This window comes from Dendrobates tinctorius, unplaced genomic scaffold (genome assembly GCF_039654945.1).
Source record: "Dendrobates tinctorius isolate UK_male_01 unplaced genomic scaffold, ASM3965494v1 ptg000021l, whole genome shotgun sequence".
NCBI lineage: Eukaryota > Metazoa > Chordata > Amphibia > Anura > Dendrobatidae > Dendrobates > Dendrobates tinctorius.
In genome coordinates this window covers 15,432,284-15,450,682 of record NW_027361689.1, presented here as the reverse complement: position 1 = coordinate 15,450,682, position 18,399 = coordinate 15,432,284, and positions in this window count along the sequence as shown.

Below are 18,399 nucleotides of genomic sequence, written 5' to 3'. Positions count from 1 at the left end.
GCCCCGGCCAGCCACTGTATATATGCCCCGGCCACTGTATATATGCCCCTCCCAACCACTGTATATATGCCCCTCCCAACCACTGTATATATGCCCCTCCCAACCACTGTATATATGCCCCTCCCAACCACTGTATATATGCCCCTCCCAACCACTGTATATATGCCCCTCCCAACCACTGTATATATGCCCCGGCCAGCCACTGTATATATGCCCCTCCCAACCACTGTGTATATGCCCCTCCCAACCACTGTATATATGCCCCAGCCAGCCACTGTATATATGCCCCTCCCAACCACTGTATATATGCCCCAGCCAGCCACTGTATATGTGCCCCAGCCAGCCACTGTATATATGCCCCGGGAAGCCACTGTATATATGCCCCGGCCACTGTATATATGCCCCTCCCAACCACTGTATATATGCCCCTCCCAACCACTGTATATATGCCCCTCCCAACCACTGTATATATGCCCCTCCCAACCACTGTATATATGCCCCTCCCAACCACTGTATATATGCCCCTCCCAACCACTGTATATATGCCCCGGCCAGCCACTGTATATATGCCCCTCCCAACCACTGTATATATGCCCCTCCCAACCACTGTATATATGCCCAAGCCAGCCACTGTATATATGCCCCTCCCAACCACTGTATATATGCCCCGGCCACTGTATATATGCCCCTCCCAACCACTGTATATATGCCCCGGCCACTGTATATATGCCCCTCCCAACCACTGTATATATGCCCCTCCCAACCACTGTATATATGCGCCCCCCAACCACTGTATATATGCCCCTCCCAACCACTGTATATATGCCCCGGCCACTGTATATATGCCCCTCCCAACCACTGTTTATATGCCCCAGCCAGCCACTGTATATGTGCCCCAGCCAGCCACTGTATATATGCCCCGGCCAGCCACTGTATATATGCCCCGGCCACTGTATATATGCCCCTCCCAACCACTGTATATATGCCCCTCCCAACCACTGTATATATGCCCCTCCCAACCACTGTATATATGCCCCTCCCAACCACTGTATATATGCCCCGGCCAGCCACTGTATATATGCCCCTCCCAACCACTGTATATATGCCCCTCCCAACCACTGTATATATGCCCCAGCCAGCCACTGTATATATGCCCCTCCCAACCACTGTATATATGCCCCGGCCACTGTATATATGCCCCTCCCAACCACTGTATATATGCCCCTCCCAACCACTGTATATATGCCCCGGCCACTGTATATATGCCCCTCCCAACCACTGTATATATGCCCCTCCCAACCACTGTATATATGCGCCCCCCAACCACTGTATATATGCCCCTCCCAACCACTGTATATATGCCCCGGCCACTGTATATATGCCCCTCCCAACCACTGTATATATGCCCCGGCCAGCCACTGTATATATGCCCCTCCCAACCACTGTATATATGCCCCAGCCAGCCACTGTATATATGCCCCTCCCAGCCACTGTATATATGCCCCGGCCAGCCACTGTATATATGCCCCTCCCAACCACTGTATATATGCCCCTCCCAACCACTGTATATGTGCCCCTCCCAACCACTGTATATATGCGCCCCCCAACCACTGTATATATGCCCCGGCCACTGTATATATGCCCCTCCCAACCACTGTATATATGCCCCTCCCAACCACTGTATATATGCCCCTCCCAACCACTGTATATATGCCCCTCCCAACCACTGTATATATGCCCCTCCCAACCACTGTATATATGCCCCTCCCAACCACTGTATATATGCCCCTCCCAACCACTGTATATATGCCCCTCCCAACCACTGTATATATGCCCCGGCCAGCCACTGTATATATGCCCCTCCCAACCACTGTGTATATGCCCCTCCCAACCACTGTATATATGCCCCAGCCAGCCACTGTATATATGCCCCTCCCAACCACTGTATATATGCCCCAGCCAGCCACTGTATATGTGCCCCAGCCAGCCACTGTATATATGCCCCGGGAAGCCACTGTATATATGCCCCGGCCACTGTATATATGCCCCTCCCAACCACTGTATATATGCCCCTCCCAACCACTGTATATATGCCCCTCCCAACCACTGTATATATGCCCCTCCCAACCACTGTATATATGCCCCTCCCAACCACTGTATATATGCCCCTCCCAACCACTGTATATATGCCCCGGCCAGCCACTGTATATATGCCCCTCCCAACCACTGTATATATGCCCCTCCCAACCACTGTATATATGCCCCAGCCAGCCACTGTATATATGCCCCTCCCAACCACTGTATATATGCCCCGGCCACTGTATATATGCCCCTCCCAACCACTGTATATATGCCCCTCCCAACCACTGTATATATGCCCCGGCCACTGTATATATGCCCCTCCCAACCACTGTATATATGCCCCTCCCAACCACTGTATATATGCGCCCCCCAACCACTGTATATATGCCCCTCCCAACCACTGTATATATGCCCCGGCCACTGTATATATGCCCCTCCCAACCACTGTATATATGCCCCAGCCAGCCACTGTATATGTGCCCCAGCCAGCCACTGTATATATGCCCCGGCCAGCCACTGTATATATGCCCCGGCCACTGTATATATGCCCCTCCCAACCACTGTATATATGCCCCTCCCAACCACTGTATATATGCCCCTCCCAACCACTGTATATATGCCCCTCCCAACCACTGTATATATGCCCCTCCCAACCACTGTATATATGCCCCGGCCAGCCACTGTATATATGCCCCTCCCAACCACTGTATATATGCCCCTCCCAACCACTGTATATATGCCCCAGCCAGCCACTGTATATATGCCCCTCCCAACCACTGTATATATGCCCCGGCCACTGTATATATGCCCCTCCCAACCACTGTATATATGCCCCTCCCAACCACTGTATATATGCCCCGGCCACTGTATATATGCCCCTCCCAACCACTGTATATATGCCCCTCCCAACCACTGTATATATGCGCCCCCCAACCACTGTATATATGCCCCTCCCAACCACTGTATATATGCCCCGGCCACTGTATATATGCCCCTCCCAACCACTGTATATATGCCCCGGCCAGCCACTGTATATATGCCCCTCCCAACCACTGTATATATGCCCCAGCCAGCCACTGTATATATGCCCCTCCCAGCCACTGTATATATGCCCCGGCCAGCCACTGTATATATGCCCCTCCCAACCACTGTATATATGCCCCTCCCAACCACTGTATATGTGCCCCTCCCAACCACTGTATATATGCGCCCCCCAACCACTGTATATATGCCCCGGCCACTGTATATATGCCCCTCCCAACCACTGTATATATGCCCCAGCCAGCCACTGTATATATGCCCCGGCCAGCCACTGTATATATGCCCCTCCCAACCACTGTATATATGCCCCAGCCAGCCACTGTATATATGCCCCTCCCAACCACTGTATATATTCCCCGGCCAACCACTGTATATATGCCCCTCCCAACCACTGTATATATGCCCCAGCCAGCCACTGTATATATGCCCCAGCCAGCCACTGTATATATGCCCCGGCCAGCCACTGTATATATGCCCCTCCCAACCACTGTATATGTGCCCCTCCCAACCACTGTATATATGCCCCAGCCAGCCACTGTATATATGCGCCCCCCAACCACTGTATATATGCCCCAGCCAGCCACTGTATATATGCCCCTCCCAACCACTGTATATATGCCCCGGCCACTGTATATATGCCCCTCCCAACCACTGTATATGTGCCCCGGCCACTGTATATATGCCCCAGCCAGCCACTGTATATATGCCCCTCCCAACCACTGTATATATGCCCCGGCCAGCCACTGTATATATGCCCCTCCCAACCACTGTATATATGCCCCAGCCAGCCACTGTATATATGCCCCTCCCAACCACTGTATATATGCCCCAGCCAGCCACTGTATATATGCCCCGGCCTGCCTCTGTATATGTGCCCCGGCCAGCCACTGTATATATGCCCCGGCCAGCCACTGTATATGTGCCCCTGCCAGCCACTGTATATATGCCCCGGCCAGCCACTGTATATATGCCCCTCCCAACCACTGTATATATGCCCCCCCCCAACCACTGTATATATGCCCCAGCCAGCCACTGTATATATGCCCCGGAGGCCACTGTATATATGCCCCTCCCAACCACTGTATATGTGCCCCTCCCAACCACTGTATATGTGCCCCAGCCTGCTACTGTATATATGCCCCAGCCTGCCACTGTATATATGCCCCTCCCAACCACTGTATATGTGCCCCGGCCAGTCACTGTATATATGCCCCTCCCAACCACTGTATATGTGCCCTGGCCAGTGACTGTATATATGCCCCTCCCAACCACTGTATATGTGCCCCAGCCTGCCACTGTATATATGCCCCAGCCTGCCACTGTATATATGCCCCTCCCAACCACTGTATATGTGCCCCTCCCAACCACTGTATATATGCCCCTCCCAACCACTGTATATATGCCCCTCCCAACCACTGTATATATGCCCCAGCCTGCCACTGTATATATGCCCCTCCCAACCACTGTATATGTGGCCCTCCCAACCACTGTATATATGCCCCTCCCAACCACTGTATATATGCCCCTCCCAACCACTGTATATATGCCCCAGCCAGCCACTGTATATATGCCCCTCCCAACCACTGTATATATGCCCCGGCCAGCCACTGTATATATGCCCCTCCCAACCACTGTATATATGCCCCTCCCAACCACTGTATATATGCCCCAGCCAGCCACTGTATATATGCCCCTCCCAACCACTGTATATATGCCCCGGCCACTGTATATATGCCCCTCCCAACCACTGTATATATGCCCCTCCCAACCACTGTATATATGCCCCGGCCACTGTATATATGCCCCTCCCAACCACTGTATATATGCCCCTCCCAACCACTGTATATATGCGCCCCCCAACCACTGTATATATGCCCCTCCCAACCACTGTATATATGCCCCGGCCACTGTATATATGCCCCTCCCAACCACTGTATATATGCCCCAGCCAGCCACTGTATATGTGCCCCAGCCAGCCACTGTATATATGCCCCGGCCAGCCACTGTATATATGCCCCGGCCACTGTATATATGCCCCTCCCAACCACTGTATATATGCCCCTCCCAACCACTGTATATATGCCCCTCCCAACCACTGTATATATGCCCCTCCCAACCACTGTATATATGCCCCTCCCAACCACTGTATATATGCCCCGGCCAGCCACTGTATATATGCCCCTCCCAACCACTGTATATATGCCCCTCCCAACCACTGTATATATGCCCCAGCCAGCCACTGTATATATGCCCCTCCCAACCACTGTATATATGCCCCGGCCACTGTATATATGCCCCTCCCAACCACTGTATATATGCCCCTCCCAACCACTGTATATATGCCCCGGCCACTGTATATATGCCCCTCCCAACCACTGTATATATGCCCCTCCCAACCACTGTATATATGCGCCCCCCAACCACTGTATATATGCCCCTCCCAACCACTGTATATATGCCCCGGCCACTGTATATATGCCCCTCCCAACCACTGTATATATGCCCCGGCCAGCCACTGTATATATGCCCCTCCCAACCACTGTATATATGCCCCAGCCAGCCACTGTATATATGCCCCTCCCAGCCACTGTATATATGCCCCGGCCAGCCACTGTATATATGCCCCTCCCAACCACTGTATATATGCCCCTCCCAACCACTGTATATGTGCCCCTCCCAACCACTGTATATATGCGCCCCCCAACCACTGTATATATGCCCCGGCCACTGTATATATGCCCCTCCCAACCACTGTATATATGCCCCAGCCAGCCACTGTATATATGCCCCGGCCAGCCACTGTATATATGCCCCTCCCAACCACTGTATATATGCCCCAGCCAGCCACTGTATATATGCCCCTCCCAACCACTGTATATATTCCCCGGCCAACCACTGTATATATGCCCCTCCCAACCACTGTATATATGCCCCAGCCAGCCACTGTATATATGCCCCAGCCAGCCACTGTATATATGCCCCGGCCAGCCACTGTATATATGCCCCTCCCAACCACTGTATATGTGCCCCTCCCAACCACTGTATATATGCCCCAGCCAGCCACTGTATATATGCGCCCCCCAACCACTGTATATATGCCCCAGCCAGCCACTGTATATATGCCCCTCCCAACCACTGTATATATGCCCCGGCCACTGTATATATGCCCCTCCCAACCACTGTATATGTGCCCCGGCCACTGTATATATGCCCCAGCCAGCCACTGTATATATGCCCCTCCCAACCACTGTATATATGCCCCGGCCAGCCACTGTATATATGCCCCTCCCAACCACTGTATATATGCCCCAGCCAGCCACTGTATATATGCCCCTCCCAACCACTGTATATATGCCCCAGCCAGCCACTGTATATATGCCCCGGCCTGCCTCTGTATATGTGCCCCGGCCAGCCACTGTATATATGCCCCGGCCAGCCACTGTATATGTGCCCCTGCCAGCCACTGTATATATGCCCCGGCCAGCCACTGTATATATGCCCCTCCCAACCACTGTATATATGCCCCCCCCAACCACTGTATATATGCCCCAGCCAGCCACTGTATATATGCCCCGGAGGCCACTGTATATATGCCCCTCCCAACCACTGTATATGTGCCCCTCCCAACCACTGTATATGTGCCCCAGCCTGCTACTGTATATATGCCCCAGCCTGCCACTGTATATATGCCCCTCCCAACCACTGTATATGTGCCCCGGCCAGTCACTGTATATATGCCCCTCCCAACCACTGTATATGTGCCCTGGCCAGTGACTGTATATATGCCCCTCCCAACCACTGTATATATGCCCCTCCCAACCACTGTATATGTGCCCCAGCCTGCCACTGTATATATGTCCCTCCCAACCACTGTATATGTGCCCCTCCCAACCACTGTATATATGCCCCTCCCAACCACTGTATATATGCCCCTCCCAACCACTGTATATATGCCCCAGCCTGCCACTGTATATATGCCCCTCCCAACCACTGTATATGTGGCCCGGCCAGTCACTGTATATATGCCCCGGCCAGCCACTGTATATGTGGCCCGGCCAGTCACTGTATATATGCCCCGGCCAGCCACTGTATATGTGCCCCGGCCAGCCACTGTATATATGCCCCTCCCAACCACTGTATATGTGCCCCAGCCAGCCACTGTATATATGCTCCTCCCAACCACTGTATATGTGCCCCAGCCTGCCACTGTATATATGCCCCAGCCTGCCACTGTATATATGCCCCTCCCAACCACTGTATATGTGGCCCGGCCAGTCACTGTATATATGCCCCGGCCAGCCACTGTATATGTGCCCCGGCCAGCCACTGTATATATGCCCCTCCCAACCACTGTATATGTGCCCCAGCCAGCCACTGTATATATGCCCCTCCCAACCACTGTATATATGCCCCAGCCAGCCACTGTATATGTGCCCCGGCCTGCCTCTGTATATGTGCCCCGGCCAGCCACTGTATGTATATGTGCCCCGGCCAGCCACTGTATATATGCCCCAACCAGCCACTGTATATGTGCCACAGCCATTCTCACACTGTATATATGCCCCAGCCTGCCACTGTATATATGAGTCGCCCTCCCAGGGCTGTGGGGTCCTCGCTACCGGGCCGGTATTAGGGGGATGTGTCACGTGGCGGTGACCCGGACCATGGCCCTGGGCGCCCAAGTAATAGGAAGATGTGAATGGTGGAATGTAGTTAAATGAATAGTTCGTGACGCCACCTGTGGTGTTCGGCAAGGGAGGTGTTAAGCCGACGCTGCAGACAGATCCTCCGGGACAGATGGTGTGGTGCAGCAATGATGGTATAGCCCTCCACAGGCAGGGCTGTTGTCCCAGGGCAGTGTAGATGTGGATGGGTCGCCCTCCCAGGGCCGTGGGGTACTCTGTACCCGGCCGGCATCAGGGGAATGTGTCACAGCAGCGGTGACCCGGTCCGTGGCCCTGGGCGCCCAAAAATCAATGGACATTTGTAATGTAGTTTAAGTGGAATGGAATAGTTTGTGACGCCACCTGTGTTGTTCGGCAAGGGAGGTGTTAAGCCGACGCTGCAAACAGATGCTCCGGGACAGATGGTGTGGTGCAGCAATGATGGTATAGCCCTCCACAGGCAGGGCTGTTGTCCCAGGGCAGTGTAGATGTGGGGACACTTAGGTGGTGTAGTGTCCGGCGCTGGGGATGTAGCAGTGTCAGGCAGACAGACGCAGGAAGGAATGGAGGACACCGGGGCATGTAGTTCCAAAGCCCCACTCACAGTCGGTAGTGCCCGCCTCCGTGCTGTGTCCTCCAGGTCAGGGACCCAGCCAACCTCCAGGCAAGATGGAAAGCTCCCCTCCAACACTCCGCCAACTTATGTGCCTTCCCTGAACGTCTCCTCTATAGCGCCTTTAAGTGTGAAGATCTCCAGTACCGTGGTTCTCTGAAGTTCCTCCTGACAGATGTTCCCAAGAACTCCACTTGTACGGCAGACAGCTGTAGCCTGCTTTGGGGACTCCCTTCTCGTGAGTCCCGGCTCTCTATCCATTTGCTGTTGTGCTCCAAGTCTTAGATGGGAGTAGTGCATTTACAGCCAACTACTCCACCGGTGTCTGCTGCAGAACCGTAAGTGTCCATACAACATCGGGGACCGGGCCCCGGCCTTGCGCTGAGAACCTATAGGCAGGGTTCTTCTTCTAACCCACGTCCTCTCTGTTCTCTCTACTCCTTCGTTCCGTACTTGTCTTTCTTTCTTATGGAAGCTTAGGTTTCAGTTCTACGTCTTTCTCCTTCTTTTCCTTTCCCGTGCCAGCTGGCTCAGATCACTGAGGCAGCTGCAGCACTCCTTCCTCCATCCCTTCTTCCAGGGATCCTCACTCCTGTCTGAGTGACTTCCTACCCGACTGACCTTCTGTCAGACTGACCCTCTCATCCTACACTTTCCCACTCTTTTATGTATCTTAACTCCACCCACCTCCCAGCACATAAAGTGTTCCAAGCAGGGAACCACCAAAGGTGCTCTGCTTCTCCCTAAGCAAGGAGCCGCAATGTGGTTGTGCTGAACTACTCTATTGTGTGGGGTGCGAGTGTTGGAGCGTGGTCAGGAGCCTCCAATTTACCTGGATGGTGGGACACCACACCTTAGTAGAAGGTGCAGTACCTCTGTGGCGACTGAGCCTCAGGGGCACCACATATATGCCCCGGTCATTCTCACACTGTATATATGCCCCTCGCAGCCACTGTATATCTGCCCCAGCCTGCCACTGTATATATGCCCCGGGCTGCCACTGTATATATGCCCCGGCCAGCCACTGTATATATGCCCCAGCCAGCCACTGTATATATGCCCCGGCCATCCACTGTATATCTGCCACAGCCATTCTCACACTGTTTATTTCCCCCTCCAAGCCACTGTATTTATGCCCCAGCCTGCCACTGTATACAGTGGGGAAAAAAAGTATTTAGTCAGTCAGCAATAGTGCAAGTTCCACCACTTAAAAAGATGAGAGGCGTCTGTAATTTACATCATAGGTAGACCTTAACTATGGGAGACAAACTGAGAAAAAAAAAATCCAGAAAATCACATTGTCTGTTTTTTTTTCATTTTATTTGCATATTGTGGAAAATAAGTATTTGGTCAGAAACAAAATTTCATCTCAATACTTTGTGATATATCCTTTGTTGGCAATGACAGAGGTCAAACGTTTTCTGTAAGTCTTCACAAGGTTGCCACACACTGTTGTTGGTATGTTGGCCCATTCCTCCATGCAGATCTCCTCTAGAGCAGTGATGTTTTTGGCTTTTCGCTTGGCAACACGGACTTTCAACTCCCTCCAAAGGTTTTCTATAGGGTTGAGATCTGGAGACTGGCTAGGCCACTCCAGGACCTTGAAATGCTTCTTACGAAGCCACTCCTTCGTTGCCCTGGCGGTGTGCTTTGGATCATTGTCATGTTGAAAGACCCAGCCACGTTTCATCTTCAATGCCCTTGCTGATGGAAGGAGGTTTGCACTCAAAATCTCACGATACATGGCCCCATTCATTCTTTCATGTACCCGGATCAGTCGTCCTGGCCCCTTTGCAGAGAAACAGCCCCAAAGCATGATGTTTCCACCACCATGCTTTACAGTAGGTATGGTGTTTGATGGATGCAACTCAGTATTCTTTTTCCTCCAAACACGACAAGTTGTGTTTCTACCAAACAGTTCCAGTTTGGTTTCATCAGACCATAGGACATTCTCCCAAAACTCCTCTGGATCATCCAAATGCTCTCTAGCAAACTTCAGACGGGCCCGGACATGTACAGGCTTAAGCAGTGGGACACGTCTGGCACTGCAGGATCTGAGTCCATGGTGGCGTAGTGTGTTACTTATGGTAGGCCTTGTTACATTGGTCCCAGCTCTCTGCAATTCATTCACTAGGTCCCCCCGCGTGGTTCTGGGATTTTTGCTCACCGTTCTTGTGATCATTCTGACCCCACGGGGTGGGATTTTGCGTGGAGCACCAGATCGAGGGAGATTATCAGTGGTCTTGTATGTCTTCCATTTTCTAATTATTGCTCCCACAGTTGATTTCTTCACTCCAAGCTGGTTGGCTATTGCAGATTCAGTCTTCCCAGCCTGGTGCAGGGCTACAATTTTGTTTCTAGTGTCCTTTGACAGCTCTTTGGTCTTCACCATAGTGGAGTTTGGAGTCAGACTGTTTGAGGGTGTGCACAGGTGTCTTTTTATACTGATAACAAGTTTAAACAGGTGCCATTACTACAGGTAATGAGTGGAGGAAAGAGGAGACTCTTAAAGAAGAAGTTACAGGTCTGTGAGAGCCAGAAATCTTGATTGCTTGTTTCTGACCAAATACTTATTTTCCACCATAATATGCAAATAAAATGAAAAAAAAACAGACAATGTGATTTTCTGGATTTTTTTTCTCAGTTTGTCTCCCATAGTTGAGGTCTACCTATGATGTAAATTACAGACGCCTCTCATCTTTTTAAGTGGTGGAACTTGCACTATTGCTGACTGACTAAATACTTTTTTTCCCCACTGTATATGCTCCAGACTGCCACTGTATATCTGCCCCTGCCACTGTGTATGTGTGCCCCTGCCAGCCTGCCACTGTATATGTGTGCCCCAGCCAGCCTGCCACTGTATATCTGCGCCCCGATCAGCCTGCCATTGTATTTGTGCCCCGGCCAGCCTGTCACTGTATATGTGCCCCGGCTAGCCTGCCACTGTATATGTGCCCCGGCTAGCCTTCCACTGTATATCTGCGCCCTGGCCAGCCTGCAACTGTATATGTGTGCCCCGGCCAGCCTGCCAATGTATATCTGCGCTCCGACCAGCCTACCACTGTATATCTGCACCCCGGACAGAATACCACTGTATATCTGCACCCAGGCCAGCCTGCCACTGTATATGTGCCACGGCCAGCTTGTCACTGTATATATATGCCCTGGCCAGACTTCCCCTGTATATGTGTGCCCTGGCCAGCCCTCCGCTATATATGTGTGCCGCGGTCAGCCCTCCACTGTATCTGTGTCCCTGGCCAGCCCTCCACTGTATGTGTGTGCCTCGGCCAGACCGCCACTGTATGTGTGTGCCCTGGCCAGACCGCCGCTGTACATGTGCACCCTGGCTAGCCCGCCACTGTATTAGTGTTCCGGCCGGCCTGTCACTTTTTCACTGTTTATTCTCTCCCGCCAGTCTTCGACTATATATGTGTGCTCCTGCCAGCGGTGTCTCTGCCCCCCCCTGGTCACATGACTGCTTAGTTCCAGGTCCTGTGCTCACTGTTTCGGCTCAGGTCCTTGCGCACTGCGTGCCTTGCTCCTTCGCTCCTTGCGCTCGTTCATGTGCCCCCCGATGGCGCCCCCTAGGCTGCGCCAGTTACACCATTGGTGTCATCACATATATCTACTCTCTGGCCAGCCCACCACGGTATATGTGCGCCTCGTCCAGCCCGCCACTGTATGTGTACACTCTGGCAAGCCCGCTACTGTATATGTGTGCCCCGGCCATCCTGCCACTGTATATCTCCTCCCCGGCCAGCCCTTCACTGTATATGTGCGCCTTGGCCAGCCCACCACTGTATAGGTGTACCCCGGCCAGCCCGCCACTGTATATGTGCACCCCGTCCAGCCTGCGACTGTATGTGTGTGCCTCGGCCAGCCTGCCAATGTATATTTACGCCCCAGCCAGCCCTCCATTGTACAGTATATGTGTGTCCCAGCCAGCCTGCCACTGTATATCTGCGCCCCCGGCCAGCCCACCACTGTATGTGTGCTCCCCAGTCAGCCCACTGCTGTGTATGTACACTCTGGCCAGCCCGGAACTGTGTATGTGTGCCCTGGCCAGCTTGCCACTGTATATTTACGCCCCAGCCAACCTGCCATTGTATTATGTGTGTCCCGGCCCATGTGTTCTGTGCAGTGAGGGATCACATTTTTCTGTCTGATGGAGTAGTCTGAAAAACGTTACCCGCCTGACTGCATTGTGCCAGCTGCACAGTTTGATCGGGGAGGGATGATGTTATGGGGATGGATTTCAGGGGTTGGCACGTAGGCGGATTGTAATGAGGGCAATCTGGGTTACAGCCCGAGGCTCCTGGGGGCCCATGGTCTGATTGTTCTCATTATAATGTTTTATGCGCCACCGATGGCAGCACACATATTCTGGCAGGTAGCTTTCCTGGTGCTCCACTGCCGACGAAACAATGGCAGCACTGCTCCAGAGGAGTGCCCGTCGCCTGTGCTGTGACGTGTCAAGTAGAAGTGGAGCGTCGGGGACAGAAGCAGAGCGCTGGGGGAACGCGAGCAAGGTGTATTTGTTGTGTTTTTTGTAATATGTGTGTGGGATGTGAGCCTGTATATATGGGCTATATGAGGGCTCGTACTGTATATCGGTTGCTATGTGGGGGCTCATCTTGCATATAGGGAGTTATGTGGGAGCTCATACTACATATAGAGGAGTATGTGAAGGCTCATACTATACATAGTAGGTACATATTGTATATAAGAGGCTATGTGTGGGCTCATACTGTATATAGGGAGCTATATGCGGATTCATACTGAATATAGGGGACTATGTGCGGGCTCATACTGTACCTAAGGAGCTATGTGATGGCTCATACTGTATATAGGGGCTTATGTGGGGCTCATACTGTATCTTGGGAGCTATGTGCAGGCTCATATTGTTTATGGAAGGCTATGTCAATCAATCAATCAATCAATCAAATCAATCAAATTTATTATCGCCAAGTACATATTAGGCTACTTTCACACATCAGGTTTTCGGCGTCAGGCGCGATCCGGCGTCGTGCCGGAACGCCGGATCCGGCAAATGTTTAGTAAAACCTGATGTGACGGATCCGGTTTTCTGCCGGATCCGTCTTTTTCTTGACAGACAAAACCGGATCCGTCTCATCCGGTTCATCCGTTTTTCTATCCGTTTTTTGACGGATTACGCCGGATCCGGTTTTTAAAATTGACCCTTGTGGCCTTCCGAACGGGATTGGCTACTGGAAAACTATATATAGCATGTTCCTACAGCCCTTCTTTGACAGGTTGTAGAGGAGAAAGTGCAGGTTGGAGAGAAGAGCAAGTTACTGGCGAAGATGGATGTTGTCATTGGAAATATTTTGAAGAATTTGGCGGATTTTACAGCGGAGGCAAATCGTTTGAGGGTGATTGTTCTGGAGAAGGAGAGAGCGAGACAGCAGCGCATCAGGCATCGTAGACGACGTTTGTGGATCCACCCCATCACAGCCAAGAGAATGACGCATGGGGTCTATTCTACACTATGCATGGACCTTCGACGAAACCCGGATACATTTTTTGGATATGTTAGGATGAAAATGGAGAATTTTGATTACTTGGTGGAGCGCATTGCACACCTCATAAGAAAAGCGGACACCTATTGCCGCTTCTCAGTTTCACCCGCAGAGCGTCTGATGGTGACTTTAAGGTAAGCCACATTTATTGGATATGATCGCATCAGAGCACACTTTCACTGCAATCTTGTTGGTGGTAATTTGTATCTCCAAGTGTTATAGCTCAGTTTTGGTATGTAATGCTGTGATTTAAAACTAATTTATTGTTTGTTAATTCCCCACAGATTTCTTGCAACTGGAGAATCCCTTTCGTCACTGCATTTCCAGTACAGACTCGGGATTTCCACCATATCTGGAATAGTGAAGTACACATGCCGTGCACTGTGGGACTCCTTAGCTGAAGAGTTTTTACCAGAGCCCACAACAGAGAGGTGGATTGAAATTGCTGACAAGTTTCAACAGATATGTCAGTTTCCAAACTGCTTGGGCGCTGTGGACGGGAAACATATCCGCATTGTAAAGCCAGCTGGATCGGGATCGGAATATTTCAATTACAAGAAATATTTTTCAATTGTCCTCATGGCCATCGCTGACGCGGAATACAAATTTATTGCGGTTGATATTGGGGCCTATGGCCGCTCCAATGACTCTCAAGTTTTCAAACTGTCTGTCATGGGGCGTAAACTGTATGGAAACACCTTCCAGTTCCCACCACCTAGACCGCTGCCGCAAACATCTGGTCCACCTATGCCATTTGTCTGTGTAGGGGATGAAGCCTTCCAGCTGTCAGAACACCTTTTGAAACCGTACTCTAGCAGAGGATTGACAAGACCAAAACGCATTTTTAATTACCGCCTCACAAGAGCAAGAAGAATGGTTGAATGTACCTTTGGTATTCTGACAGCCAAATGGCGGGTCCTATTGACTGCGATCAACCTCAAGACAGAAACTGTGGACGAGGTGATCAAAGCGTGCGTGGTACTCCACAATTTTGTTATCTGCAAGGAACCCATTTCCATTGAGGACACCTCTGAAGAAACCACCTTGCAAGATTACCATGACATTACCACTAGAAGTTCTGTGACGGTTTCAGTAATGAGGGACAATTTTGCACTATACTTTATGTCACCTCAAGGCAGAGTACACTGGCAGGATGACAGAGTGTGAAAGATTTGTGCCCTAACCAAACTTGTGTACCTTCTGTACCAACAGTATATACCTTTGCCAACCAAAGTTGGCTATCTTGTCATGGTCTCTATTTTTAGCTTTAGGCCACAGGTGTGTACCTGGTTGTGTTTTATGCAAAGTATTTCACCTTTTAACAAAAGTTGTGTACATTGTTAGGAAATCACCAACAATAAACACAACTTTTTAGGTGAAATACTTTGCTTCAAACACAACCAGGAACACAACTGTGGCAAAAAGCTAAAATTTACCCACAGCTATATACCTAGTTTTGAATACCATTTCACCTTTTAAATACCCTGTATTTAACCTTTTTCGCCGCAGAAAGAAATGACAGACAACCAGTGTAAAATAATTTAACTTTTATTGAAAAATGTTTTTTTTAGTAAACTTTTTTAAAATTTTAATAAACATGTTTAATAAAAATTTGAAACTATAAAACTGAAACCATAAAACTGGTCATTTTTATTTAAATACACACATTATAATTCGGTGTAGTGTGTGGTGGAAATACTGCTGTAGGGGCTGCGGGACACTTCGACACTGGGAGTGTGGAGAGAGGACTGGGATCGTGGTGGGGAAGGAACAGTTAGAGGTGAAGGTGTGGAAAAAACTACAGAATGGGTGGACATGTGGGAAGCAGAAGAGGTGGTGTGTGGTGGAGTGGAGGGTTGGGCAGGGACTGTAGGAGCAGATGATGTTGATGGCAAGTTGTATGGGGAAGGAGTTTGGTACGGGGCAGGTTGCTGGAAGTGGGGAGATGTCTGGTACGGGGCAGGTTGCTGGAAGTGGGGAGATGTCTGGTACGGGGCAGGTTGCTGGAAGTGGGGAGATGTCTGGTACGGGGCAGGTTGCTGGAAGTGGGGAGATGTCTGGTACTGTGGAGGTTGCTGGTACTGGGGAGTTTGCAGGTACTGTGGAGGTTGCTGGTACTGGTGAGGTTGCTGGTGCTGGGGAGGTTGCTGGTGCTGGGGAGGTGGATGGTGCTGGGGAGGTGGATGGTGCTGGGGAGGTGGATGGTATGTGTAATAGGAGGGGGAGGATGGAAAGTGGCTGGAGGTGGATGGTATGTAATAGGAGGGGGAGGATGGAAAGTGGCTGGAGGGGGTGTAGATGTAATAGGAGGGGGAGGATGGAAAGTGGCTGGAGGGGGTGTAGATGTAATAGGAGGGGGAGGATGGAAAGTGGCTGGAGGGGGTGTAGATGTAATAGGAGGGGGAGGATGGAAAGTGGCTGGAGGGGGTGCAGGTGGAGGAACTACTGTGGTGGGAGGAGGAGGAGGTTGGGAGGTAACTTGCTGGAGAGCAGCGTGGCATGAATGCATTACATGCATCTGCTGGGCAGGAGAGAGCGTTTCCATGCGCTCCACAACAGACCTGAAAAAGGTGTGGTTTGGCGAAGATCTTGCTTCTGAATGCATTGTTTGCAGAAGTGTCTTCACCTCCAGAATGCTGGAGTTGATCTGCTGATAGCCTGCGGAGATTTGCTCTGACAAGACTTTTAGACAGTTCTGGAAAGATGCATTCAGATGCAAGAACTCTGGCGCATAAGTCTTTTCCTGACCCCTCTGCCGCTGCTGCCCAGTACCCGCAGGTGTACTAGAGGTGGCAGGGGCAGAAGGGTGGGGTAAAGGGAAAGCGATCTCCTCACCAGCAGCTTCATGTAATGTAGGCGGCCACGATGCTCCTGTGCTGGTGGATGGGACAGATGGGTCGAATGTGTGGGAAGGCTGGGAAGGTGCAGATGTACCGGGGCGGTCGAAGTGTCCCTCGGTGCCGGTCTCCTCAGGGATCGCCTCAGAAGGGTCCAATCGTGCCGGCTCCCGAGTGCTGCTCACCGTGCTGTGGAATAAAGAGAAAAAAAAACAATTAAAATACTGACATGGTATGGCCCTGGCTGAAAAAAAAATTTACATCTAACATTTTTTTTCACATGTGGTGTGTAATATTTACCTTCTGGTGACCATTGTTTCCCGGAGGAACGACAGGGCTTCTGCGTACTTGTACTTGCTCCTGCGTCCTCCAGATCCACTCGGGGCCCGCATCTCTTTATTAAACTCCTTCTTGAAACGATCCCTCACAGACCGCCACCGATTCACAATTCTGTTCCCTGAAACGAGAAAGGAGTGGTTAGTATACAACATCAGTGTTTCCCAAACTCCAGTCCTCATGGTCCCCAGGGGTCATGTTTTCAGGATTTCCATAGTAAATAGAAATCCTGAACACATGATCCGTGGGGACCACGAGGACTGGAGTTCGGGAAACACTGGTTTAAATCAAGCAACCGGTACTGTATATACTTACGCTCTGTAATCTGGGCCCGAACATCGAGGTCCTCCCAGCGGCCCACAAGGAGCGAACAGATTTCCTCCCAGAGTCGTCGGGTAACGATCGGGTCAGCGTGGCGGCGGTCAGCCATATTCCAGAGCGGCTCCCTTTCTCTGACGAGATCGATGAGGCGGTCCACATCAATCCCTCCATCCTCAACGTCAGAGTCGGGAGCACGCTGTGAAGGCTGTTAAAGAAAAAGACAAAAATAACATAATTAGCCTCCACAAAAGAAATTAAATAAAAAGTGCAAAAAAACAAAGCAAAAATATTTATACTTACACGCTGGTGACCGCCGCGTTGCTGTCGCCGACGACCCTGGGAGGCACTGCGAGGACCTCTTGGCCAAGCACCAGATTGGGAAGACTAGAGAAGAAAAAAAAAAAGTTATGTCTTTGGATGTAGGCATTTGTTTGCTGTGTGTGGTCTGCAGAACATTGTTTTCTATGTGTTGTGTGTAGTGTGATGTTGTGTTTCTGCGTTTGATGCAAAAAACTTACCAATTGTGAGCCCACTCCAGGTGTCTGTCCACCCCTTCCTTCTTCTTCTGGGAGCTCCTCTTCATCTTGTGATTCCTGTTTTGAAATAAAAGGCCATGAATAGACATATATTACAGAGAAGATGGATTTTGGAAATAAAAACTTACCGTCAAACGCTGACGATGCGAGGGAGGGCTCCCAGAAGATGATGTGCTGTCTTCCTGGTGGCCACACTCCATGCCTGTGGGTGGTGTTCCAGCTGCTGCCATTGCTGCTGCTGCTGCTGCATCTATTGGGCGGCTGTTGAATAAAGAGAAACAAAGGGCCAATGAATATCTTGATATTCAATAGCCCTAGTTTGGAGGAATGGGTGATTTGATAATTACCGTCTCTCATCTGCTGCTGGACTCCCCTCCCGTTGTTCAGCATGCTGCTCCAATTGGGGTGGTGCTGATGGTGCTGCTGCAG